This window comes from Tachypleus tridentatus, chromosome 11, assembly GCF_004210375.1.
Source record: "Tachypleus tridentatus isolate NWPU-2018 chromosome 11, ASM421037v1, whole genome shotgun sequence".
Classification (NCBI taxonomy): domain Eukaryota; kingdom Metazoa; phylum Arthropoda; class Merostomata; order Xiphosura; family Limulidae; genus Tachypleus; species Tachypleus tridentatus.
In genome coordinates this window covers 95,463,571-95,489,443 of record NC_134835.1, presented here as the reverse complement: position 1 = coordinate 95,489,443, position 25,873 = coordinate 95,463,571, and the positions used below count along the sequence as shown (strand labels likewise).

General features: G+C 32.3%; 1 protein-coding gene across 1 annotated transcript in view; it reads left to right on the top strand.

Annotated features, from left to right (window-relative positions):
* The window catches only part of LOC143232826 (zinc finger protein ZIC 1-like), a 101,023-nt gene that overhangs the window by 5,497 nt on the left and 69,653 nt on the right, over window positions 1-25,873 (top strand). The window lies entirely within an intron of this gene.

Sequence of the window (25,873 nt, the reverse complement as noted above, 5' to 3'; positions counted from 1 at the left end):
TTTAGATATCATTCTGATGTATCCCATGGTAATTGTATTAACACCCGATAGCGCACTCAGTACTTGTTTTTTATTCAATTGAACCGAACCTATTAAGCTTTGTTCAACTCATCCTGACAAAAACAGTTCACATTCTTTATAAAAGTGAACAAAATTTTTACATACTTTCTGTAAAATTGTTCAATATAACCTGGGTGTCTTTATTGCTGGAAAGCCAGTTACTGGCGACGCCTGCTAAGCCCATGTTCAGTATTTCGAAAGCCCACAGCATGCCTGCTGTTATACAAACAATGTTCGAGATTCCAATGTGCTGGTTCTTCTATTGTGCTTACACACAGGAAAAAGGCATGAGAGAGTTTATATTTATGAAATTTTATGCCGTCCAGAGTCATAATCAAGAGGATAATTTCTGTTCGTTTAGCCTTGTTTCTACAAATAATTTTAGCACACGTGTAACAAAGAATAATGGAGGGTAAAATATTACAAGCAGCATCACTTAAGTTAGAAGAAAAGAAAAGAGACTGAGTTTCTTTTGAGCAAAATGTTGAACGAAATCAAATGGAAGTTGTGATTCCGAAACACTATTTTTGCAAAAGTGAACCTAATGAGCATACATGGAAAACATATAATGTTAATTAATCATGCGTTCGAAAACTTTTATAGAGAAGCAAATATGTAATTGTAGTTTTTGATTATATAATATTTAATGTCTGCAACATGAGGAACATCGTTAAAACTTTACTAAGCATTTGTATACATTTTATTTGCCTTTTAGTGACACGTAATAGGCGATATTCTTTTATAGAAATATTTGAAAAACATTTGAAAAAAAATTATATATTAAAGATCCAAAATGCAGAATATATCTCCATATATGCATAATGACGTCTTATATGTGAACAACAAATAATGTTTTGTACGTTTGGACAAAAATTGCAAAAGAAATAACGCGCCCAATAATCAGAATAAACGGAAAATTGTGACGCTTTAATTATATTAGTTCAAAATCACTGAAATTGAACAAGGTTCAGTAACATCTTCCTTAGTTTCTTGTTATGCAATATTTATATATACTAAGCTTTTGAAATGAGTTTGTGTTTTGCAGAAGGAATAACTGTGGTGGAAAACAAACAAGCCAATTTCATATTAGTGTATGTTTGTTATAATTGTAATAGTATGTAATGTAGTACTTAGTGTTCAATGCAGGAGTCGATACAATAACAAATAGTGTTTTTAATTATTATCCACTTTAAGAGTGATCCAACTGGATGCACTAAAAGACGAAAATTTAACATAATGAAAAAGTCACTCCACTTGCGATAGCATTTACTAAAAGTGTTAATATGTAATATCGGTGTTTAAAATCTGTGAATCATCATGTATCTGCTTTACTTACGTTACTACTGATGAAATATAAGTTAAAGAATTCCATGAATAAAATATTCGCACTTTTTAAACTACAAAAAACTTTTTAGAAGTCTATAAGAAGCATTTAAAAAAATTAAATCTGAATTATATTTAAACATTATCAGTATACGTTTGGTAACCCGGAACAAAATCTAAGATATATTTAGCAGTGATAACAGGTAAACCTCTCGCATATGAAAGGGTGAATAAAGAAGCTGGAATGGTATTAGTCAAGCTCTGGTAACTGTATACATGATTTTATATAATCATATGTTACTAAAACCGAATAGCATATGTTTTTAAATCCGAAAACTGCATTCAACTGTTAAAAATGGCCTATCAAATTAAAATTATTGAAAGCATCAGAAAGTATGACAATATTTCCTTCTTTGGTTAATTTTTGTAATTATAATACAATTAACCTACTTTTATGCTATTAAACTTGTGCCACTCAAATTGTAGCTTTATCGTTTATCTAAAAATGATTATTTTGTTGATTTTTATGTGCAATATTAGTCAGTAACTCTAAAATGACCTGATGTAGAATCTCAGTTGATGCAAGTTTACCTGGTATTAGTTAATAAATCTGAAGTGGCTTAATGAAGAATCTCAGTTGAATTTGAGTTTACCAGAAAGAATATAGAGTTTTGTTAAAATGACTTAATGAAGACCCTCAGGTGATGCAAGCCTCTCGGATATTCGTCATCAGTTCTGTTGGAATGGCTAATGGGGAGTCTCAGTTGATATAAGATTATTAGCGATTAGGTAATAGCCCTGTTGAAATGGCTTAATGAAGTATCCGTTAGCGCATTTCTGTCAGAAATCATTCAATAACTCTGTTCAAGTGGTTCAATGAATCTGAGTTTACAAAACATTAATCAATACGTCTGTTAAAATGGATTAATGAAAAGTCTCAGTTAATGCAAGTTTATCAGTGATTAGTCAACAGATATGTTGAAATAGCTAGATAGGGATTCTCAGCTGACGTAAGTTTATTAAGGATTAGTAAAAGCTCTCTATTCTCAAGACAGCTGGTATGAGTGATAAAACTTTTATTAAAATTAGGTACAAAACAACGTTTCGACCTTCTTAGGTCATCTTCAGCTTAACAAAAAGAGTTGGCAACATGTCGTAGGGACGAGGTTTAAAGGGGTACGAGATTATAGGGGGCGTTGAAGTATATTTTAGGTTATTAATTAGCATAGGTATAAAGGTGTTCCTTTATATTAGTTTGATTTTGGTTTGAGTTGTTGTTTGAGTAGGGCTTATTTGATTTTGTGTTTTGTTATATTTGTTTCTCTGCTTAGTATCTATTTTCTATGGTTATGTTGTGTTTAGTTCATTTGCAGTGTTCAAAAACGTGTGAAGGTTTTGTTATTTGAATCTTGTTCCATTTTTCTGTTTGTTTCTTCAATATAGAAATCGTGGCAGTTGTTGCGTTGTATTTTATAAATAACGTCGGTGTTGCATTTGTCAGTGTAGTTTTTACACAGTATGAATTTTAGTTTTGTACCTGGATTTTGAATGAATTTGATGTTTTACTGGAATGTTGTGGTTTGTTAAGTTTTTTCCAGATGTTGGTTATTTTTTGCTAATATCGAGAATATATGGTATGCAGCGGTGTACAGTTTTGTAATTTGTTTCGTGGAATTTATTATTGTTTGTTTGTTGAACTAGATGTATGCATATACTTTTTTCAACAGTTTTTGGAGTAAATTTGTTAATGAAATATTGTTTTATTTTGTTGATTTCTTCTTTAATTTTATTGGTTGAGCGTAGTTTTATGGCTGTGTTTATTTCATTTCTTAATATGTTGAGTTTTTATTTTGTGTCATGTGGTAACTTCCAGCGAATGTATAGTCCAGTATGAGTGAATTTTCTATGAATTTTTATTTTAAATCGTATATGGGTTCTTGTGATCTTGAGTTTGAGAAATGCTATTTGGTTAGTTCATAGGTGAACTTAATGTTGGGATGTATGGAGTTAACGTGGTTGAAAAACCAAAGTGTGTATTCTGCAGATATGAATCCAGCAATTTTTATCGTCAACATATCTGTACCAGTATAGTGATCGCTTGAGAATTTTGTCATGAAAAATTGGCTAAAACTGGTGAGCTGGGACTGCCAATAATTAAATCATTTATTTGTAGGTAGATTTGATCATTTAACATAAAGTTATTTTTGGTGGTAGAAAATTTTGTAAGAATTGCTAATTTGTTGTTGGGGATGTGTATTAGTGAGTTGGGGTATTTTGATATAAAGTTTTAAAGCTATCTTGCAGGCTTCAGTGGTTGGGACTTCGGTGAAGAGGGAAACTTCATTTAAACTGGCCAGTAAGGCTTTATGATTTAGTTGATTTAAGGATATATTTAAAGTTGAAAGAGTCTTTGAGAAAGGAGCTGGCTGATGTTACATATTTAGAAAATGTCCACGCTATATATTTACTGAAGTTGTAATTAAATGATTCGTATGTGGGTCGACATTATGGGTCTTAGTGTACAATCGGGCTTATAGGGTTTGGGGATGCCGTATAGTTGTGCATGCGTCGGTCTTGCGTAGGTAAGAATAAAAGTTTTCTGGGATTTTTTTTTTCATTTATAGAAGTATTTTGTTTAATTGGTTTTAATGTGTTTTTATTAGACTTTTGTGTATAGGTTTCAATTTCTTTATATCTGATAAGATGCTATTCATTTTTTTGGATCTACTAATTTGTGTTCATTATAACTATAGCATTGCCTTTATCTACCTTTTAGAATTTTAATGTTGTTGTTTTGTGTTTTAGATTGTTTGTTTGTTTATGGAATTAATATCTTTCCGCGAGAGGTTATATTTTAGTTTTCTTTTCTGAAATTATATTAATGGTTTGCATGAAAATTCTTTGAAAAAGTTGTTTTAAGAACTGTTTTGGTTAGTTAGTTAGTTTTGGAATTTCGCACAAAGCTACTCGAGGGCTATCTGTGCTAGCCGTCCCTAATTTAGCAGTGTAAGACTAGAGGGAAGGCAGCTAGTCATCACCACCCACCGCCAACTCTTGGGCTACTCTTTTACCAACGAATAGTGGGATTGACTGTCACATTATAACGCCCCCACGGCTGGGAGGGCGAGCATGTTTGGCGCGACGCGGGCGCGAACCCGCGACCCTCGGAAGGAACTGTTTTGGAAAAAGATGTTTTCAGCTCTAGTTAAATAGTTTAATGATGTGGCACAGTTGGCACATTTATACCAGATATTATTCAATAGTTCTATTGAAATGGGAATGATAAAGTGCCATGGTTTAAAAAACTTTGTGTTAGACTCTATAGTAAGCATAGTAGTGTAATTTTACCAGAGATTCTATGTTCACGATACAAATCTTTAGTGTGAATTAACATAACTACAACTTGCCTCTACGATTATGCTTCTGAAACCTTATCCCATATTCTATAGCTGATTTTAAGTTTATCAGAAACTCTAAACGTGTCGTTGCATTTCTGCAAAATCAACCAGTCTTGCTCGTTGAATTTATACTTATGGTTCTAAATGTTTATCTTGAGTAAAACTTTTGACTCTTGCGATAGTCTGAAAGTTTGTTTTCATGCAATACTGAAATAAGGATTTACTTAAACTAAGTTTCTGTTGTAGTTTTTAATCAACTAAATGCTGATATTACGAGGGTTTGGCGGGTTTAGGTAAGATTAAGGGATCTATGAGCTGAACAACTTGTTTGATAGACGGAATATATTCTTCCCAGTTGCTAAATAATCAATCAACCAACCAGTCGAGAGGTATGTGGACAAAAGACTCTAAGTTAATTCCACAAAAGTAGGGTTTGCTTACTTGTTTGTAGTTAAGCACAAACTACACAATGAGTCATCTGTACTCTGTCCACCACCGGTATCGAAACCCGATTTTTAGCATTGAAAGACTACAGACGTACCGCTGTGCCAGTGGAGAGCCTAAAAATAGGGACCTTTTTAAGTAGCACCGTGTTTTACCAGTCTCGTGTCGCACACATCTTGTAGCGCCTCTTAACCAAATTTGCTACGCGATGAGGTCATTGTTGATAATTGTCCTGGACTAGCAGTTGTAAACAATCTTAAACAGTAAATTATAACTTTCTTGGACAAACCATATCTCCTCTCCACTGCCGTGATCTAATGAAATCTGCTACAGTTATGATGGCTTTTGTTGATTACGCACTCATCTTATCCTTATTCCATTGTTCACGGTAGCGGATTTACATAGTTCCTCACGTGTTTCATAACCTATGTACTTACGACTAACGTAATAGGCTGGTTTTAAACAAACGTCTTCGAGAGGTTTCAACAGTAGGAAGCTTTCGAATCTTTTAAATATTTTAAGAAGACGAACGTTAAATATGACCTATCTTACGACCATTCACTTGTTGAGGAAAGTAAGACCCCGAGTGAAATATGAATGAGCCAAGAGCCACTTAAAGTCAGTGATGATTATCAAAAATTATTCGTTGCTTAACCTATAGATAATTCGGTTTGTCAGAGTCGAAAGGTTTCAAGCAAATTGGGGATCAATTTTCATATTGTTATGTTTACCTGCTCATAAAGTTAGAACACGTTCTTACAAAATAATGCTTTGCTACTTTAAAGAAAGGTCTTTGGTATGCGAGAAAATTTCTCGGTTTATTTCCTATACATTTGTCATTTTCATTGTATAACACATTTTTGAAAGTAGTTCATTCGTGTTAATAAATACTTTTGTTAGTCATTTAACATATAAATTACCCTGCCCTGTTAACTTCCAGAACCTATGACAAGTATATGGAATGCAGAAAGGAAACGATTAGTCAACAGTATTTTACACACATTTCTCAGTTTCTATCATTTTTAGGTAATTTCCTTCTGTATACTTCTAGTCAATATTTCACGTTAGTAAGTTTGTGTAAGTCAATAGAAAAGATGTAGTGAAAATATGAGGAGAGCCACACGACTCGTAGTGGGCGACTCGGGATAATCTCCTTCTCTGATTTCAACTCTCATCAGGCGTGGAAGTGAATACTGCTATGGGTCCCTATTCTCTCACTCGTCCAGTACCAATTTCTGTTCATTTCTATCTCCGTTATGTAATTAGTCCTTCATGTAGATGGGAGATAGGCCATGCAGTAGATAATCTTGGTGTGTGGAGGCTAACATTTTGTAGCATCACCAACATTCAAAACCCGATTTCCGTCTACCACTCAGCTAGTTTTTGCTAAATCTAGTTTTAAAGGAACAGCAGAAGTGTGCAAAATAACACTGGCTGTAACTGCAAATATGTTAAAGGAAAAAGGGTAATAAATTAACTATTACAGAATTGACAAGTTACATTGAACTGTTTATCGTTTGGTGAAATATAGATAATCAAGTACTATAACAATTAATTAAATTGTTTAGGAAACAAAAATATAAACCAGCATCAAAACGGGTGTGCTTTTCTTCTTATAGCAAAACCACGTCGGGCTATCTGCTGAGCTTACTAAGGTGAATCGAACCCCTGATTTTAGCGTTGTAAATCCGTAGATATACCGTTGTACTAGCGGGGGTCAACCTCAAAATAGTACTGGACAATAATGTACTCCTGAAGACAATATGTCAAGCTAAGAAAAGGAATGAAGAGTGGAGGAACTATGTTCGTTTTATATAAAAAGATGAATCTTCAAATCAGTATATTTTAAAAAAATTAAATTATAGTGTAAGTAAACCTCAATAGAGGTTATAATGAACAAAATATACCTTTTTTTAATTACCATTCTGATCGCTAGATGGAAAGTCCAGCAATATTTTACATGAATCATAAGTTGAAAACCATTTAAAAACACAAAAGATTAGTATAACATATTTGTTACTCCTTACACAAAGGAATTAAAGAATCTCTCCTAGGGTTAACTCCCCTCCCTCTCCTTTTGGATTGATATCCCTCCCTTCAGCTGTCATACAAGAGACAAAGTGATTACAGGACGCCAAAGAAAAATTGAATTATTTAGGCCTTTTATTCTTCCAAGACGGGTGGATGAAGTTTCCCTATTGTCAAACTGTCAAAGAAAGAATCTGAAGCCACTAACGGTCTTTGCTACTAATGTTTCTTAAAAGAGTGTCTGTTTAATACTGCTTCGCTGTTGATGAATAAACAATATCTTTATGTTCCCAAAAGTTACTCATTGTCGTTATCTGGTGAACATAAAAGATATACTTAATCCTGAACAATATCTTGATTTACAAATATATTAAAATAATCCAAAATGCAACCCATATACTTTATTTCGGGTCGGGAATTTACATTCTTAAGATGTATGTTATTAATACAATTGCAAGTATTTTCATCAAATAAGTTTATCATATATTTTGAATGTCAGCATGAATAAAAAGAAACTCGAACAAATAGGTTTCGTTTCATGTCACCTTGAACATATCCTATCTTATGAAGTTACATAATATCTGTTTTAAGAAAACTATTTTCAAACTTTGTTTAGTTTATTAAATGTCAAGTGAAAGAAATCTATTCAGAAACTTCTCTAATATAGACGTAAGAAACATCGCTCACAAGTTTCTTCCATGTCTGTTGCGTTCACTAGTTTGTATACTTCCGATTTTATGATACTACTTTCAGCAGTTGTACAGTTTTTATACATGTAAAATTATATGCTTCAGACTATCAGATATCACCAGTAAGAGACGCTTAACCAATGTTGTCAGTTGTAAAGATTGAAGAGGCTGTACATAGTTATCAGTTGTAGAAGACTAATCATTATTTTATCCGGCCAGGGGGTTAAGGCGCCCGATTCGCAATTCGAGGGTCGCGGGTTCGAATCCTCATCACACCTAACATGCTCACCCTTTCAGCCATGGGGACGTTATAATATCACGGTCAATCCCACTATGCGTTGGTAAGAGTTGGCGGTGATGAATAGCTGCCTTCCCTCTAGTCTTACACTGCTAAATTATGGACAGCTAGCGCAGATAGCCCTCGTGTAGCTTTGCGCGAAATTAAGAAATAAAGGAATTATTTTATCCAATATAATAAAATAATTATTTTCAACAGTGTAAATAATTTCATTCATAAGAAGCTCTGCTGTCCAATTTATCCATTTGAATGTAGATAAGATTTCATTCACAAAATATACAATTTAAAGAGTTTGTACAGTGTCAGTTGAGAAGTTTCTCTTTCTAAACATTGTCCATTCATATCTGTGAGAACCTTTTTTCAACATTTCATCCTATGTCTGTAAAAGTAGGCTGAACTCTCAGTGTGTTCATGTAACAGAATTCGTTTACTGTATTTTTATTTAGTGTCAGTTTTAGGTCTCTTTTTGTCAGATTATCCTATTTTAGGTTTGATAACTTTTTTTTCATCTGTTTTACCAATTTATTCACTACTCTTTGCAAAAGATTATTTTTCACTGCTTTTTCATATATATGTTACAAAAAAATCTATTCTCTTGTTTATTCAGTGTAAATTTTAAGAAACGTAACACGTCAGTTTATTCGGTGTGTTGTCGGAGACTTTTAACCAGCTTGTACAAGTAAATCTATAACGCACTCATTAGTTTATTCAGTATTATATGTTAGGTTATGCGCTGCAGTTTATCAAATATCATCTGGAATAATTTCACCATGTTGTTGGAAGTCAATTGTAAGATCGTCTGCTCATTAGCTTGTCCAGTAAAAGACACTTTTCACTATTTTCTCCCTAGTAGCTAAGAAAGGATAACTATGTAGTTTATTTAGTTCACAAATTTATCAAGTTTTCGTGCATACTGGTTATGTAGCCGAACGCAAAGCCTATAGATTTCTGTGCGATAGAATAATTGAAGAGAGCGCTTGAAATCTGCTCTCTCTGTACACTAAATCGATTATAGAAAGATGGCAGAGCAAAATGGTTTGCTTTGGAGATGACAACTTTACGATTGAGTTTCTGCAATGAAACGTACGTTGCAGGGGACATTGCTACGATACACGATAGTCAGACCGAGCGTAACCTTAAGTGACGACATCTTGAAGCATCAAAATCGTTTCAATATAAGGCGAGATTTCCTTATAAGACTGATGTTTGATGTACAATTAAACTATGATGGTATTTTTAATATACATCTATTTATCCAATATTTACTCGCTTGCTGTTATAAGAGATTCTACACAAATTTATCGAAAATCACTTGTGAAACATTCTATCTGCCGATTTATTTGGTGTACATTGTAAAGGGCTTTATCAATCAGTGTATTCAATATCCGTTGTAAGAAACTCTACTCACAATTTATCTAATGTGTATTATAAAATACTTCTATGATCAGTTTTTCTAGTTGCTCTTACATTATATTCCATTCCTCAATGTATTCAGGTTTATATATTCTGGCTTATCAGTTGCCATCTGTCATTTGGGATGAGGGAGTTGTCTATTTTAAGGACAACACAACTGAAACTGTTCAAAGATAGTAGGCTTGGAATTCAAAAGGACTACAATTTTTAGAGGCTTAAGTTAACTAGTTTATCAATTGTCTTTTGTTTGTGACAATTTTATTCAGATCATATACAGGTTATACTCACCAGTACCTGCAGTTTTGCATGCTTGATATTCTATTCGTCAGTTCATACTATTTCGCTTATATGAGGAGTTAGTATAGCTTATCTCACTCATCAACTACATCCTCCTGTTGATTACAATTAAAGTTTTTATCTTTGTATAGTTTTGTTGAGTTGTTTTGTTTGTTTGTTAAAATTCATGCAAAGCTACTTGAGGACAATCTGCGTTAGATGTCCATAATTTAGAAGTGATAAAGTATAGAAAAGTTAGACAACACCGCCCACCGCCAACTGTTGGGTAAATTTTTTGTCAAAGAAAAACGAGATTGACCGTAATATTATAACGCCCTCGTGAACAAAGTGGGTGAGTGTATTTGATGAGTGAAGTTTTGTTAGAAACTAGAAAATAAATTCTATAGTTGATTGAAATTTATGCCATGTTAACGTCAGAGTTTGGTGACCCATAAATAACCATGCGAGAATACCTACCCAGCTGTAACACAGATGGGTAGAACGGTCTATACCAGGAGAACACTATAGTAATTTGTCAAACATGAAGATGTCGTTGTTTAGGGGGAAAAGTTTGAAAGTACTTAGTTGTTGCATATTTTCTTTATAAAACTATAAATGCTAAATCTATAAATATTAGTTTGATAAAATAGATAAGTGTTTATCGTATTACATGAGATTACATCCAATATGATTGTATGAATTAAAATATAAAATGTATTAAATAAGGATACCCTAATTTTATTACCACCTTTAGAAAAATATGAATATATAATTTTAATGTAAAATGATCTAATGTTGTTGTAGTCATTTTATTTACTTTTAGAAGAAGGCAAACATTAAAATTCGTTGTTTTTTTTGTTTGTTAATAATTTGGGTGAAGAGCAAAAATCAAGAGATAGTATCAAGAAATAATTGTTTGTATACCTCAGTTTTAGTTGGACCAAGACCCTAGTGCGATATCTATCAGTCTTTAGGTTGCATACTTGGACATCTCAGGCTAGTTTGTACAGATTTTTGTATCATTTGTTTGAGTAATATGAAATTTCTAGAAGTCTGTAGAGAAACACGTACACACTAAATTGAAAATTAAGAGCAAAAGTATCAGCATGGAAGCTTGACCTGTGTAAAATGATTTATTTACAATTTGCTCACATTCTGCTGTTTTCAGCATTTGGTTTCAAACATTTAATTGTACTATTTTTTTAGTTCTTTATTCAAGTTTTACAGTTTTGTTTCAAAACTTGCTGGTTTAATTTGTTGTGTTTTTATATACATTTCTAATGAGCATTTTTATTACTTTTGGCTGGCCAGTGTATGAATTTACATGTGTAAATTTGTGTATTGTTCTTAACAGTAAAAGTATATATAAGTTTGTCGTTGTGCTTCACCTTTGGTAAGTAAGCTGAGAAATATACTTGTTCTGTGGTTCTTGATTAGTGAAATATATCTTTATACAAGTATATTCTTCTGTTTTCTTTAGGGAAGCAGAAAATAAATATGAATCTCAATCTATAATTTGATTCATGATTTGTCATTAAGTTGTAACTTAGAACAATAATTTCATTTTATCAGTGTTACGTATTCCACAGATTCTCTGAATATTAAGAAATGTTTACTGCGATGAATGAAAGGCAACTAAAACTTTCAGACACGCACTATATTTCTTGGCAAGCTAAATGCACCTTTAGCTACTATTTTGTTTCCGTAGAACAGGCTTGGAAGCTGTTTGTGTTACAATACTTGGCATGTAGATAATATTTTTTTACAATTCTACTGTTTTTACTCATTTTGGGCTAGTTAGTTTAAGAATATAGGACTATTCTGTGATTTTCGGAAAACTAAAGATATCTTTACACAAATCTACTGCTTTATTCATTTTAAGTTTGTATCTTAAAATTATTGTTGTGCTATTATATATGATTTAAATTATCCAACACAGATAATAGAAAATTCAATTCTGGTTTTAAAACATCATTTGAATAATCACCCAACCACTACATGTAAACCTCTTTCCAGGTAGGAGTTCAGTTTGTAAAAAGTATCAACTGAGAACTTTGTTTCTTCTTTATAAATGCATGTTTTAAAATCAAATTATGAATAATTTGTTGTTTTTTTTTTTGTAGTTAAGCACAAAGCTACATAATCTGTGCCTGACTATCAAGTATCGAATTCTAGGGTTATAAGTCTGAAATTTTTACCTTTGTGCTAGTGGGGGACATTAAGAATAAAGCGAGAATATTAAAGAGACGAAAATAAGTTTATTTGGTTGAAATAGTCAAATATATATATAGATCACATTCCACATACACAAAGGGTAATTCGTAGATTGATGCGTTAACCATTAAAGTTGAAATAAAAGTTTAAATATGAGATTTTACCATGAATACATAACTTTAATAATAGACATTTTAAAATAGTTATAAAATCAATATACATATTGTATGCTTAGTCATATAGTAAAGTAGAACTTGCTAAACCGTGTCGTAAGTATAGTACACATTGAATTATATAGTCTACCCTTGCAAAAAACAAAAAGCAATTTGAAAAACCTCTATTTCTCTTTCTTCAATGGATAAGTTATTTACATAACAAAATCGTTTTATCACATTAAAATTAGTTAGAGGAGTTCCACTTATTTTGTCTGAAACTGAACATTTCAAGCTGACAGCCGGAATGTAACTACACTATTTCTTACTGTGTTCTTTTTTGCTATTTTTATGGAATAGTGGGATCCAACAGCGAAGAACTCACCTATTAAAAATGCCGTCCAGTTTCAGACCAATCGCAGCCTTTTGTGGCTAACTCCACAACTAGGGAGGGATTCGTTTTATGTAAAATTAGATTAATAGTAATGTGTTAGATTCATGCCAATTTACGTGACAAATGTGTCCTTGTAATTTTAGTATAAATATTAATATATCGCAGGCATGTGACAGACGTAACGTTACAGAGTATCTGGTTCAATGTATAAACAAAAGCTACTGTGAAAATAGTTTTGTTGTTCCCTATTTAACAAATATTCGACTTCTAAACAAGCTTTCCTTTCTATCAGGAATTTACAATACATTATTTTACATCTTAGGATACTTTACTTTATATGCTTAATGAATTTTCTCATCTAACAACACACAAGGGCCCGGCATGGCCAAGCGTGTTAAGGCGTGCGACTCGTAATCTGAGGGTCGCGGGTTCGCATCCCCGTTGCGCCAAACATTCTCGCCCTTTTAGCCGTGGAGGCGTTATAATGTGACGATCAATCCCACTATTCGTTGGTAAAAGAGTAGCCTAAGAGTTGGCGGTGGGTGGTGATGACTAGCTGCCTTCCCTCTATTCTTACACTACTAAATTACGGAGGGGTAGCGCAGATAGCCCTCGAATAGCTTTGTGCGAAATTCAAAAAGCAAACAAACAACAACCCACAAATCAGTTGACATGCGAATGAAATGGAATTACTTTCTTGTAATTAGTCTTTTATGATAAGAATTTTCATTGATGTTGAGGCTGATAATTTAGTATTAAACTCAATTGAAACGTTCTTGCAGACGCACGTGAGTTTTAGAACATTGAAAGAATACCATTCACAATGGTTTAAAAAAATCTACTTATATTTCAGAAAGTTAATTTGTACTATAGACATTAATGTTATAAAAATATAAATCTTGGACTGTGCGAAGTATTTACCTTCTAAGTGATTCTCAGCGTAATGCTTAATGTGTTTTATATAAATGTGTTGTGGTCTATATAAATATAGGAACCCTCACATTTACTATTGTTTTATAATTGTGAAATTCAAAATAGTTTTAGTTCTTTTCAGCAGCAATAGGATGTGCAAGCCATTGATTGCAGTATTTCATCAAAAACAGTTAGTAAAGATTCGAAAATTAACTTGGAATATTTTATGTATGTTTATTTCTTTCTGACCTCCTGGTACAGCGGTATGTCTCTGGATTACAACGCTAAAATCGGGGGTTCGATTCCCCTCGATGGGCTGAGCAGATAGCCTGATGTGGCTTTGCTATAAGAATAACACTAACACTTTCTGACATCCATACGATCATACATTTATCATAAACTGTAAACCTCAAGCTTTTTCTGTGAAAGGTAGGATTTTAGGCAAAGGAACATTCTCGTGATCAGTAAACCCAATGACTGAAAAATATCCAGCTAGTTATGTTTTCCAGTTATTAGCTAAGAAAACGATATCTTGGTTAATAATTAAAATGCATTTCCTTCAGTAGATTTGCTGTTTTGTATTTGTATCTTTTATTTATGGGAAGGCTTCTAAGGTTTTATTCGTTGCTGTCACTAATTTTGGTCTACTGGCAATAGGGAAGACAGCCAATAAGCAGCACAGTACCACCGACCATCCATGCTAGGAAACATACTATCACTCTTATAATGTGCCCACAGATTAAAGTGTCTTCCTAAGTGACTACTCTCTAATTTGTGTAGAAACATATGGCACCGAGGAAGACACTAGTTCTGTGAAGGTTGTTTTTCAATTCAATCGTGATTAGTGTATTTTATATATCATTGTTTAACGTTATTATACATATAATAATAAAAAAAAACTTATCTCAATGCGAAACCCCGCAGTAGCTCAGCGATAAGTTTGAAGAGTTGTCATACTGAAAACTCGGGTTCGATACCGTGCTCAGCTTGACGTATACAACCCATTGTGTAGCTTTGCGCTTAATAAATCAAATGCTCGAAGTTGGTACTTTTAGTTTCGAAACTGAAGTGGACTAATTAAGTAGAATGCAAAAATCTGGAGTTTACATGTTTTTAATCCCACATGTTTGGCGTGTTTATTTCAAAGGCTGCTACTTTAATATTAACTTTCAGAACTATTTATACAACATGACTAACAGCTTTATTAGCTTTTGCCACTTTCGAGGATTACTGTTCCCATCCTAAAGCAGTAGATCTATTTAACTTGCCCAAAGGAACACTTTGTATCTAATAATCGTAAATACGATATTCAGAAGAAATATCAGTTTTTTGTGTGCGAGTTGTTGTTTTTTTTTGTCTACACTTCTTCAGCACAACGTCATGCACATTTTATAGAGTTCATTCAAACAATTATAGAACTATTCATTTTCCATAAAACGGTTACGCAACAACTTCTCTTTTAGTATAGATTTTCAATATATAACATTCGCTGAGAACATGAAGATATCTGTTGATATAAAGAGCGTTATGATTTTTGTGAAGTAATGTGCATACAAAAGATAGTGCTTGAAGTTTACAAAAGTTATACGAGCTTTACACACACTCCATTTTTCACATTTTAAGCTTGAGTAACTAACTTTATTATTGAATAATGTAATTATAGTGAGGCTTATATCGTTTTCAATTCCACTTAGAGGGTATCATTAATGCCAAATGATAATGTTATCGTTTGTTACAAATTATAATATAATAATTAATACCTAATGATATTAGTATGATCAATACCAAATGATAAAAGTATTATTAGCAGCCCATTTATTAGTGGTGCAGCGGTATGTCTACAGAATTACAATGCTAATAACGAGTTTCGATACCCGTCGTGATGAGCAGAGCACAGACAGCCCATTGTGTAGTTTTGTGCTTAGGATAATACAAATAATATTATTAAATATCTTGTAGCTGTGTTATCAGTAGAAGCTTATTGCAATATGAACAATACCAGAGATAGTAGTATGTGTATATGTAATTAATACCTGCTGTCAATGGGTACCACAAGTTCCTGCTCATTCTAGTATCACCGTTACTCATTCATAAACGTATTATGACAACAATCCAATAGTTCTCATTAGTAGCAGCTGATTATAGTAGCAAGAATACGATGTGATACTAATATATATGGTTAATACCCACTGGCATTAGTGCCATTACTACTGGCTAGGAAAAGTGTCATCAATACCAAACTGATAGTCGTATAATTGATATTATCCAGTAAATATCATCACTATACCTGCTAGCAGTTGTACTGTTAATAGTTCTTAATAGTAGTATAATTAGTTCTTCTTGAAAATAGATGTATTTTTAGCAATACCAATTTTCAAAAATCAAATCTAAGATTTTTTTCTTAAATTTACAAAATAATTTTTACCTGTAGAAATATGGAAGGAGAAAATTGAGATAGTAGGTTCGTTTTTGTTTTTTGAAAACCTAGACAATGCTGCTAGTATATTACTAATTGCTAGTACACTTTTGTTTTTGTGCACATTATGATAAAATAACACAACTAATCGCAGTGTCTGCGTACGTAAGTTGTAAAATAACGTCCATATATTATAAGAAGGAGTCCATATACTACATAAAAGAATATAATACGTGCCTTTAATCTTGCTGTAAGGCACTGCAATGGGATAATATTGCTATTTGATAATATAAGCATCCGAGAATTGAATTTTTTAAAAGGTAAAGTCTAAAACTTTTTTTCTTTTTTTCTAGTGTTTATTAAACTATAATACTCTGAAACTTGTGTTCTTTTCATTATTATAGATTACATACAGACTATATTTTAATTAAACAATAAGAGGACTACAACTTTTTTCTGGAATGTCGATGTAAGAGAATTGTCTATCTTGTTATGTATTCTGAAAGAATGTAATGTCTCTTGAATATCAGCATAAGAGGATTTTATCCTTGCTTTTGCATAAGCCAAAAGTTGAAAAAATGTAAACAACTGTGAATGTAACTGTTTTATAATTTTAAAAAATATATATTCTGTTAATTGGTCATAATTATAGTCCAATTTGTTTATGTTGATTTGGAGATTTAAAACAAACAGAATATGCTTAGCTGTGGCCCGAGCAAAGCTTCTCCCCTTGGATTATCGTCTTTGACCAAGAATTGTGCAAGTATATTGTTTGTCTGCATAAGTGAGTAAGTACAACAGTCATTAATTGTATAATTAACAACGTCTGGCGTGCTAAGGATATACAAAAATAAAGGTTCTGGAAACTCTGGTTTCCACTTTTGAATAGTGAGAGTGATCTTCTAACGTCAGTGACATGTCATACTGGAAAATCCTGATAGATTTGTTAGTTTGATTGGTTAGTTCTACGCTGGTGATCAAATAGTGTAGTCTTACATTTTCCAGTTATCATATACCCAGAGTAGTTTGTCATTCTTAAAGATTGCTTCATATATTCCTCACTGTTCTTTATTTGCAAATAAAGCACTTTTTTCGTGTTTCAAAGTGAAATAACTGTACCAGCATGTTCTTTGTTTTTATGTTTTTGGTCGTGTGAAACGTATTCATACTCTATAAACAAATTACAAAGACTATTTGTTTTAGAGACTTCTTACCTTTCAGTTTTAGTTAAAAATACCTGGCAACTTGAAATTATAAGAATCTAACTTTGCCTAAACCTAAATAATATCCATATTTTTATTTTTTGCCTAAAACGAACTATGGTTAGTCTTGTACGAAAGCATAACATTCCCGTGTTGAGATAAGGCTAAGAGAGCTACTATTTAGTTCGTAATGTATTATTGAAGTATTTAGAATCATATATATCATTGTATCTAGTATCCTTCCCCTGATGGTTGGGATAAAGGGGGACTTCAGTTATATATAATGAAAGTGATTTTGACTTCAGCACATGCTATAACAATTGATTTTAGAATTCTTGTAATGTTGTTTAGGAATCAAATACCATTATTCAAAGTTGGATAATATACGGGGTTACATACATCAAAGCTTAGACGTAAAATATAAACATATATAATGTGAACATTACACTGATGTTGATTTCAATGGTAACCTAAACTACAAACAGACAACAATCCTGTCTTCAGCATCAGTTTAAGTTCGTTGTAGTAACATGTGTTATTTGGTTTTATAAATTATGATGAAGCAACATACATCTACTGAAATTGATCCTACATTATCTTTATAACATCCTTTTTCTAAACTTTTATGACTTTACAGAATAACACTGCCATCTTACATAAAAATCTGTTTGTAATATAACATTTTACTTCTACATATAGATTTATCAACCCCTAAAGGAATGATACACTGTATTTTTTAAACATGTGTGTACTCTTTATATCATCCTAATTTAGATTAATCCTGAACTATCAAAATAGAACAGTACCCGTTGTCCATGACATATATATCATTAATATTCTTTCGATGCATACCTAAAATCCTATGAAAGAACACCCGTTCAAACCTATACATGTTCAATCTATCATCACCTCTAACTTTGATATAGAAAAAAGAATAACAATATAATCATATATTTGTCTTCTACTCACTTATTTGCCGATTCATCACTGTATTAAGATTCTTACATACACAAAATTAGAATAATCCATTTATTCGCATGAGCAAAATAGGCTGGCCATGTTATAACTCAGATTAATGATTCATAAAATTAGAGATGTAGTAATATCATAGGCAGACAATTGATGATAGTAAGGATCTCTCCAACTTTCAGAGATGCTAATTGAAGCATTTGTCTCTACGAATAATTATGGTTGTCAACTTCTATTGACTGACTAGAAAAAATATCAGAAACTGGAAAAATTCTTAAAATGCTAATTATCTCAAAGTTTGTCTCAAAGGACCAATTCCTTTAAAAACATTATTAGGATTCAACTTTTTTCAATCGCACTGAACAAAAGGCATTAGAAACAAAAAGAACTGCCATGTAGGTGTACATGAAATATTTGATAAATGCAGCATTTATTTAAAATCTCAGTTGTTATATTGTGTCCGTGCTCCTCCTTCTTAGAGTCATTTTTAATTAACCTTATAAGTAAAACGGTTCTCAGCCACAAGAAGTGCATTTCTTCAATACTTGTAAAATTTCACTGCTCAATTTACCATTTCATCTCAAATGAAATTTACAAATAAAACAGTCTATTTTAAAACCTTTTGTTTTTCATTGCATTCATTATAACTGATGAAAACTTCATTAAAAGTTAAGATAGCCGTTGTGCCTACTTTCCATGAGAGAATTACACGAAACTATTATTCTCGCAACCCTATACATGAATAAACTGACGGACAGACGCATGTGAGAATAGCTAAAGTGCGACATTAATTTTTTTGTTTTTAATAGTTGTGGTTTAAGACAAATACATTGAAGTATTTGGGGTTACAAAGTAGGTATTTTGAGGTATTTCACTCTATTGAGTTTCTGTTGATATTTCACATACATAAAATTAGGATTTGTCACTTATGTAACAGAGGCCTAATTAGAAAGTCTCCGTCTTCTTATTGGTCTGTTGGTTTTTTAAAAATATCAGCTCCACAACCGTTAGAAAATAAAAGTGTTGATTCGAAAAGACAATTATTTTTTTAGAAATAAATATTCAAAGATAAAATAGTTTTTATGTTCAATGTCTTTTTCTGGTCTAAGTAACTGAAGTCATTCTTTGTTTCATCATTGAAGTCAGTAAACAATTCCTGCTAATTTGTACTTTATGTTCTTGTTAGGATCAGTAAAAGATCAATCTTATTCGTCCTTCTAACTTTTCAACGTGTGATATTGTTTTACAGAATTTTCCAATAGGTACGATTACGGCTGTACTGAACAGTAGGAATACTTGATCAAAGGTTTAGTGGCAACACGTTAGAAGAATGAATGTCTGAGCTTTTAATGGAAAACAAATTAATGAAGAAATAGCGAAAACAATTGTAGTTATCAACTGAGAAATGCAAATAAGCAATATTAATTTATTTAGCAAACTTCATTTTATCAGTGAGTTAAATAAACAACGTAGGTTCAAGAAGTCTTGATAAAATGAATAAAAACCCTATAACCAGAGCGCTTTCAAAAGCTTATTGGGTTAGAGGTTTTTATTTATTTTAAATAAACAACGTTATTTCATTAAGAGCCTTACTTGCAAGACTAGAACTCGAAAAATTAGTTGTAATAGAACTTAACTGAACAAAGACAAACGCAAAATAAGCAAAAACAATAATCTAGCTTTGTTCTATCATATACATTGTTACTAAATATTTTATTCCCACTGAGAATACGAGTTGATGATAGGTAAAATTTTATTCCAAGAAATTATAATTAAACAATGCAATTTGAAAGAACTATTAGGTAAATTATGGAAACGACAGTATCTCAAGATATGCTTGTTTATAAACGTCACTATCTCAAGCTGTAAATGTTTAAAATATTCATTGTTGAACCATTACAAAATATTAAATCTCGAAAAAAAACGCGTTATGGATATTCTTGAAATTAGTTATTAAACGACAGATATGATAATTACGTTTATCATACACGGGAAAAAAAAAAACAGATTTTAGTTTTAAACTTTCTCTACATGTCATTTTTCTTTCAACCATCTTCAAATAGTTCCATCAGTGTCTCTGATATAATCTGTACTTCTACATTTACTTCTTGGGATGTTGGGAAGCGATTTAATGTTCAAGTTTTTCCACTGACATTTATCTTCTTGTCGGAATTTTAAACTCTTAGTTGAGAGAAACATTTTAATATTCTGAGTCTCACACTTTGAAAGACCTACTTTTTGAGCACTTTATTTGTACCTTTGAATTTTGTTCTGTTTCGTGTATTGTAAAAGGGAAACCTTTGTAGTTGTTTTTCGCTGTGTAATTCTAAATATCTTTTATTACATTTTCTATCTTAACTATATTGAAATTTGCAGTATTTAATTCGATTGAAACAAGAGTGTCAGTAGTTTTTATTTATTTTAAACATAAAATAGTGCGTCCGAAACACAAAGAAATAGGATATACACACGTTTTGTGGTGTGCCAACAGTGGTTCCCATTCTTTCGAATTTTTTAACAAAAATAATATTTTCTTCTTGGACTGATTTTTTTTTTTTTTTTTTGTTATTACTACATATACTTTGAATAAAATATAGCTGTTATTTCTGTCCTAAATGTACACATATGCTTTGGATGTGTCTGGCGGAAGCAATATCATAACTTTCACTGATGTTGGTATATAGGCGGATGTTTTTCACGGAGACGGTATCACATGTTTCACTGATGTTGGTAGGTTGGATTTTTTGACGGCAGCACAGAGTCAGAGTTGTTGAAATGAGACCATAAACATGTGAAAGGTAACTAATTTAATTGTATCTTGGATCCCAGTGGCATGATACGAAGCTACATGCAAGACTACGTGGATAAGATCATGAAAAGCAACTTACGCCTCATAATAATCACTTCGCACATAAATAGCTGTCAGTAATTGTCATTGCGCTGTACCTGAGGTTCGAAAAGCAGGAAGTGAGACGATTATCTGATACAAATGATATGGAATACTTTAAGTCTGGATTAAGGATTACTACAGCTCCATAGCCTGTTTGATGTATTCGTCAAGAATACCAGCAACGGCAAGCAAAGTCATTGAACAACTGTAATCCTTAGACATAAGACAAGGATTAATGTCTATGGTGTGAGGATGTGGGTGTGAAGATGTGTACTCTGGAAGTGTAGTTTTTGTGTTTTATGCAAAACTGACGTGATATTACACACAACTGTCCAGTCTTCCGTGGGTAAAATCGTGGTATATTTCGTCAATATACATAATAAGCTCACTAAGAGGAATCGAACCCCTGATTTTAGCGCTATAAATCCATAGACGTACCGCTGTACTATCGGGGAGCGTGTTGTAAAGTATTAATTTGTTTTGATATGGCAAAGTACTGTTACCGGGTCTACAAATTACAGCTAGAAGATTTTCACCCTTTATACATTCTTGTGAACTACCTTTTATTCCAAGTTACTTGATCAATAGCAAACTACAAATCGGTAGCTAAAACATAATTTCTATCTGCAGAAACGTATTATTGGTATTATAAATCATGTTTCGTGATTTATCGTTGTTTAAGTGCCCTAATTTCTGTCAATAAAAGAGTTCAAGGCAAACAGTTCATTTGCAAATATGATATGGTGTTGAGATGTTCAACCTTCATGGTATATTGTATGGCCACTTGACATACATCTGTTTCCACTTCTTACTGATGTTCTAGTGCTACTTAGTAATTGTTATACTAGTACTGATGCTTACACTCGCCAACTTTTTTATGAGTAGTAAAACATAATCACAAGTATATGTTTGGAAAAATGTGTATTAATTTGTCTGTGAATATTTATGGACATTATAGGTATTTAATAAAACAAACAACAAAAAACTCGTAATAAAACATCTTTTTTCGCTAATACTTTTCTACTTTTATGTGAAGTACTAGACACTTCTAGTACTGAATAGTGGCTGATTTCGCTAATATTTTATTAAAATTACCTTGCTTCGCCAAAACAGTACTGAATTTTTCGGTACCTTTTTAGTAGCTGTTTCTTTTCTGCTCAAAAGTAGGACTGTTTCATGTTTTCTTTAGTCTCGAATGTTGTTTCCAATATGATATTTTCCCCACGAATTTTTACCGCATATTTTACTATTTTTCGTTTGGTGTGCATAGTGGTATTACTGTCAGAAAAGGTACAATACTCACATAGAACTTCCTCAGAGGGATTTTAGAATTAAAAAGTAAACAAAAATTACAAGATGAACATTTTGAAAAATTGTGAAATAACGCGACGCTATAATATTGTTTATCAAAATCTGAAAATGCTTAAACGATTCCTTGAATATTTTTACCGTATGAATAATAGGTAATTAGAGCAGAAGTTGGCGATTCAAAAAAATCTTTGCTTTTACTAAATGTACTCATGATCTTCTTGTTAATGTGTGTATATTACTACTGTGATTCTAATGGCCTTATAGAATAATAATTCTTAAGATGAATATAACAGAAGAGAAAAATAAAACCCAGCATATAAATTTTGCATTACAAATTTTGTCCTATGTCTAAATTATTCTATACAGTAACATTTTTGCTCTACAACATGTGACCAATTAACACCATTAGTTGTCTCGAATACAGAGTTATAGTTTATAATACGTTAATATCCTTGTCCGGAATGCATAAGTATCATATATAATAACTTGTGATACATTAACACTGTTGTCTCAGATTTAGAATCATAATATGTAAATTTTTAACACTTGTTCTGAATGCCCCCTTACTATATAACTTGTCATATATTAGCACTATTATGTCATGTAGCCTACACCTTGTAGATTAATCCCCTTACCCTGGACGTAAAAATAAAATTATAAAATATAAAATGGTGTTAATATAACGAATAACAGATTAACATTAATATATTAGATGTAGGCTCATAACTGGTGATAACTTAGCAGTCTTACTCTCATGTAGTCCTATAATAGGTAATAGACTTGCCATGGAAGTAAATGTATAGCCTGAGAAAGATTAAAACCTACTTACACTTCCAAAATATATACTCAAATACAGCTAAATTTCTATAATTTATGGAGTTTGTACTAAGTAATGTATTTTAAATTTTATATTTTATTATAATATAATCACACATTTTACTGTCTGCAGATATGTAATGTAACAGCAGGTTCTATTATTTAATAAGTAACGTATTTTAACGCAGAATAACTACTAGTACTTAGCAAAAGAGAAAAGTCATGCGCTTTTATATTTCCTTTCTAGTTAGATGTAAAAGACGTTTATATATTTACAACGTCTGAATAGCTATTTATAACTGACTTCGTGTTGTTCTAACATCTAAAATGAGCGTCAGTATAAAAAATATATTGTGTTTATTTCATAACCTCGAATGTGCTGACTCTAAGAAAATACGCATGGAAAAATTTAATTTTTAATATATGCTTTTCTAAATTGTTTCTAAAAGCAATAGTGATGGCCCCTTAGCCTAACTTTTACACAGTAACTGAATCAGTCTTAGAGTGGCTATCTCTTGAGCTTAGTGAAATACGGATATAATAGTAAGTGGCATATATGCAAGCGTCCTAAGCATATTACTAGAAAGCTTCTGTAAGTACGATCCACGTTCAAAACGCTTGTTTTTGTTTTGTTTTTAATACATACAAACGAATATAGCAATCCCTCATTTTGAACTGGTAAATTACACGAAAGGCAGCTAGTCAATAATACCTACTGTCTATTCTTTGGGCTACCCTTAGTGCATCCACAGCCTTAAAGAATGGAGTCCTTCTAGTGGTAATAACACCAAACCACAAACCTTGGGATTCATAATCCAGAAATATGGTATATTTAGCCACACCCAGCTCTTTCAATAACCAACGTATACACAAATTTAGAAATATATGCTATATACGAAAACAGAAAAGTAAATAATTACAAACATCTAAAACATACCCATGTACCACCGTAATTACGTCTAAAGATTGACTAATAGGATCAAACGGTGTGTATACGAATTTTTAAGTCCATTTATCAATAGAATTACACTTTAACAACTTTTTATTTTGACGTTTTTCCTTGACTTAACACGTTACGTTTTGTTATTTTAATCTCATCACTATAATGGTTATATAATCCCACCATAACCCCCTCCTCCTTTTTCCGTCTTCCCCAGGTTCGGAACGCACCTATAGCGACAGAGAGGGAAGTGAAGAACACTCAATATGACGAGAGGGGAGGTAGTTACCACTGTGACAAAGATGTTTACCCTCATAAAGAGCTGTCTCTCAGGGAACTCGATGTAGTTTATATGATATAACGCGTGGAAACCTAGAACTCCTGTTAGTGTTACCCAGACCGTAAAGACAACTAATGCTGAGAAGTACGCAACGAATGGGACATTATATTCTCACCACCTTGTTACTATAGTAAATGCTTATATGAGCGTTATAAAACGAGAAGGGGTGGTCTAATTTCTGCTCAGTTGTATGGGGAATTCTATTGACATTTTGCCATGGGAATTCATGAAAATGTTAAAGATAATAACACATCAACAGTTAATCTATACCTTTTTAAGTGTAACACTCAGGGAATTAACTCTTACACAAGTAGCCTTACACTCATTGTACGTAGTTCCACATACTAACACGCAACCCATTCTCGACTCTTTACAAAACACCTATACATTTGTTCAGTAAAATTTTGTTTTATTATTTGTTTAGTTTTGAATTTTGCGCAAAGCTGCACGAGGGCTATCTGAACTAGCCGTCTCTAATTTAGCAGTGGCTACTCCTTTACCAACGAATAGTGGTATCGACTGTCACATCATAACGCCCACACGGCTGAAAGGGCGAGCGTGTTTGGTGGGACGGGGATTCGAACCCGCGACCCTAAGATTTTCAGCGGAGGGCTATAAAATATGATCTCGAACAACAAGGATTAGAAATGTCAATTGTTTTGTTTTTGTGACATCGTCTCAGTTTCTTATTTATTTTACGTAACGGGGATTTTTTTTTTTATTTAAGGAAACTTTAAACCAGTTGGTCTACTAATGATCTACCCTTACTTCAAGCCGAAATTGAGGACTTTTCTTCTATTTTTTATTTCAAAGCAATGTTTTATTTTTTTATTGCCAACAGGTTGAGCAAAAAAAAAACCAACAAAAAACAAGTGGAAAAATGATAGATATTTTCCCTTTGTCATTTTTGGGAGAACTTGCATGTGTCGTTTAGAATAAAATAAAATGTTTATTTGTGTTTATGAGAAGCTCTATACCTTGTAAGATTTTTTTTTTTTTCGTAGTTCTTACACAGTTTTTGCAGACAAAAATTTTCAGCTGTGAACGCCACTGTGAACGAAATATTTAAAGCACATGTTGAAAGTGCTAGCAGGTAACGAATTTCGTCAAAACCTCATGTTGACAATATTGTATGTTTTTACACAGACGAAACACATTTAACGAAGCTTTCATTAGAAATATGATTTCGAATGTGACGAATTTTTGTATTAAATATCAACAACATTTATTACTGAACATGTTTCTGAGACATAAAAAATCTACCATATCGTATTTAGAATGAGCATATTCATTCAGAACGATATTTGATACGCAACAAAAGCGTGAATAAAATACAGGTTGTTTCCGGAGTCACTTGAACAAGTTTAACTTCAGGGGTTTTAAGGATT